This window comes from Triplophysa dalaica, unplaced genomic scaffold (genome assembly GCF_015846415.1).
Source record: "Triplophysa dalaica isolate WHDGS20190420 unplaced genomic scaffold, ASM1584641v1 Contig10, whole genome shotgun sequence".
Classification (NCBI taxonomy): domain Eukaryota; kingdom Metazoa; phylum Chordata; class Actinopteri; order Cypriniformes; family Nemacheilidae; genus Triplophysa; species Triplophysa dalaica.
Genome location: NW_026622644.1, coordinates 200,970 through 205,000, shown reverse-complemented (window position 1 = coordinate 205,000; position 4,031 = coordinate 200,970).

Sequence of the window (4,031 nt, the reverse complement as noted above, 5' to 3'; positions counted from 1 at the left end):
CCTACACGGCGCCCGTGGCCGAGAGGGTGCACCAAACCCGGATAAAATCAGCCTGCCACAGCTGATTTTCTGGAGCTCCAGAGATTTTTTTATCCCGTTTTTTTTCTAAGTCCACACATGGAAGTCTGAACCGACCCAGCGGACCTCCACGGAGCCCGTGGCCGAGAGGGTGCACCAAACCCGGATAAAATCAGCCTGCCACAGCTGATTTTCTGGAGCTCCAGAGAGCCTCCTAGTCCGTGTTCTTATAGGTCTGAAAGCCACCAGTCTATAGGACTTATGGCCGTTCAGACACGGAAGTCTGAACCAACTCAGCGGACCTACACGGCGCCCGTGGCCGAGAGGGTGCACCAAACCCGGATAAAATCAGCCTGCCACAGCTGATTTTCTGGAGCTCCAGAGAGCCTCCTAGTCCGTGTTCTTATAGGTCTGAAAGCCACCAGTCTATAGGACTTATGGCCGTTCAGACACGGAAGTCTGAACCGACTCAGCGGACCTACACGGCGCCCGTGGCCGAGAGGGTGCACCAAACCCGGATAAAATCAGCCTGCCACAGCTGATTTTCTGGAGCTCCAGAGATTATTTTATCCCGTTTTTTTTCTAAGTCCACACATGGAAGTCTGAACCGACCCAGCGGACCTCCACGGAGCCCGTGGCCGAGAGGGTGCACCAAACCCGGATAAAATCAGCCTGCCACAGCTGATTTTCTGGAGCTCCAGAGAGCCTCCTAGTCCGTGTTCTTATAGGTCTGAAAGCCACCAGTCTATAGGAATTATGGCCGTTCAGACACGGAAGTCTGAACCGACTCAGCGGACCCACACGGCGCCCGTGGCCGAGAGGGTGCACCAAACCCGGATAAAATCAGCCTGCCACAGCTGATTTTCTGGAGCTCCAGAGATTTTTTTATCCCGTTTTTTTTCTAAGTCCACACATGGAAGTCTGAACCGACCCAGCGGACCTCCACGGAGCCCGTGGCCGAGAGGGTGCACCAAACCCGGATAAAATCAGCCTGCCACAGCTGATTTTCTGGAGCTCCAGAGAGCCTCCTAGTCCGTGTTCTTATAGGTCTGAAAGCCACCAGTCTATAGGAATTATGGCCGTTCAGACACGGAAGTCTGAACCAACTCAGCGGACCTACACGGCGCCCGTGGCCGAGAGGGTGCACCAAACCCGGATAAAATCAGCCTGCCACAGCTGATTTTCTGGAGCTCCAGAGATTTTTTTATCCCGTTTTTTTTCTAAGTCCACACATGGAAGTCTGAACCGACCCAGCGGACCTCCACGGAGCCCGTGGCCGAGAGGGTGCACCAAACCCGGATAAAATCAGCCTGCCACAGCTGATTTTCTGGAGCTCCAGAGAGCCTCCTAGTCCGTGTTCTTATAGGTCTGAAAGCCACCAGTCTATAGGACTTATGGCCGTTCAGACACGGAAGTCTGAACCAACTCAGCGGACCTACACGGCGCCCGTGGCCGAGAGGGTGCACCAAACCCGGATAAAATCAGCCTGCCACAGCTGATTTTCTGGAGCTCCAGAGAGCCTCCTAGTCCGTGTTCTTATAGGTCTGAAAGCCACCAGTCTATAGGACTTATGGCCGTTCAGACACGGAAGTCTGAACCAACTCAGCGGACCTACACGGCGCCCGTGGCCGAGAGGGTGCACCAAACCCGGATAAAATCAGCCTGCCACAGCTGATTTTCTGGAGCTCCAGAGATTATTTTATCCCGTTTTTTTTCTAAGTCCACACATGGAAGTCTGAACCGACCCAGCGGACCTCCACGGAGCCCGTGGCCGAGAGGGTGCACCAAACCCGGATAAAATCAGCCTGCCACAGCTGATTTTCTGGAGCTCCAGAGAGCCTCCTAGTCCGTGTTCTTATAGGTCTGAAAGCCACCAGTCTATAGGAATTATGGCCGTTCAGACACGGAAGTCTGAACCGACTCAGCGGACCCACACGGAGCCCGTGGCCGAGAGGGTGCACCAAACCCGGATTTAATCAGCCTGCCACAGCTGATTTACTGGACCTCCAGAGATTTTTTTATCCCGTATTTTTTCTAAGTCCACACATGGAAGTCTGAACCGACCCAGCGGACCTCCGCGGAGCCCGTGGCCGAGAGGGTGCACCAAACCCGGATTAAATCAGCCTGCCACAGCTGATTTTCTGGAGCTCCGGAGAGCCTCCTAGTCCGTGTTCTTATAGGTCTGAAAGCCACCAGTCTATGGGACTTATGGCCGTTCAGACACGGAAGTCTGAACCAACTCAGCGGACCTACACGGCGCCCGTGGCCGAGAGGGTGCACCAAACCCGGATAAAATCAGCCTGCCACAGCTGATTTTTCAAAAGCTCCAGAGATTTTTTTCATCCCGTATATTTCCTAAGTCCACAACTCTGGTAAACTTACTGCCGTTCGGACATGGAAGTCTGAACCGACCCAGCGGACCTCCACGGAGCCCGTGGCCGAGGGGGTGCACCAAACCCGGATAAAACCAGCCTGCCACAGCTGATTTTCTGGAGCTCCAGAGATTTTTTTCTCGTTTTTTCTCTAAGTCCACACGCTCCACATGGCCCATCAGTCCGTGTTCTTATATATCTGAAGGCCACCAGTCCGTGGGACTTACGGCAGGTCCAGACACGGAAGTCAGAACCGACCCAGCGGACCTCCGCGGAGCCCGTGGCCGAGAGGGTGCACCAAACCCGGACAAAATCAGCCGGCCGCCGCTGATTTTTCAAAAGCTCCAGAGATTTTTTTCATCCCGTATATTTCCTAAGTCCACAACTCTGGTAAACTTACTGCCGTTCGGACATGGAAGTCTGAACCGACCCAGCGGACCTCCGCGGAGCCCGTGGCCGAGGGGGTGCACCAAACCCGGATAAAACCAGCCTGCCACAGCTGATTTTCTGGAGCTCCAGAGATTTTTTTCTCGTTTTTTCTCTAAGTCCACACGCTCCCCATGGCCCATCAGTCCGTGTTCTTATATATCTGAAGGCCACCAGTCCGTGGGACTTACGGCAGGTCCAGACACGGAAGTCAGAACCGACCCAGCGGACCTCCGCGGAGCCCGTGGCCGAGAGGGTGCACCAAACCCGGACAAAATCAGCCGGCCGCCGCTGATTTTTCAAAAGCTCCAGAGATTTTTTTCATCCCGTATATTTCCTAAGTCCACAACTCTGGTAAACTCACTGCCGTTCGGACATGGAAGTCAGAACCGACCCAGCGGACCTCCGCGGAGCCCGTGGCCGAGGGGGTGCACCAAACCCGGACAAAATCAGCCTGCCACAGCTGATTTTCTGGAGCTCCAGAGATTTTTTTCTCGTTTTTTCTCTAAGTCCACACGCTCCCCATGGCCCATCAGTCCGTGTTCTTATATATCTGAAGGCCACCAGTCCGTGGGACTTACGGCAGGTCCAGACACGGAAGTCAGAACCGACCCAGCGGACCTCCGCGGAGCCCGTGGCCGAGAGGGTGCACCAAACCCGGACAAAATCAGCCGGCCGCCGCTGATTTTTCAAAAGCTCCAGAGATTTTTTTCATCCCGTATATTTCCTAAGTCCACAACTCTGGTAAACTCACTGCCGTTCGGACATGGAAGTCAGAACCGACCCAGCGGACCTCCGCGGAGCCCGTGGCCGAGGGGGTGCACCAAACCCGGACAAAATCAGCCGGCCGCCGCTGATTTTTCAAAAGCTCCAGAGATTTTTTTCATCCCGTATATTTCCTAAGTCCACAACTCTGGTAAACTCACTGCCGTTCGGACATGGAAGTCAGAACCGACCCAGCGGACATCCGCGGAGCCCGTGGCCGAGGGGGTGCACCAAACCCGGACAAAATCGGCCGGCCGCCGCTGATTTTTTAAACGCTCCGCTTTTTTCCACTTTTTTCCTAAGTCCCGAAGCGTGAGGGTTTTTTTAAAGCATAGCTCCCGAGACACGGCTCGCTGGAGATGTCTCCGCCGTGGCTCTCCAGCGAGACCGGCCAGAAGTCTCTGCGTGCCCGGGAGCCGGTGCACGGGCTCCCGGTAGCCGTTTGCTTTG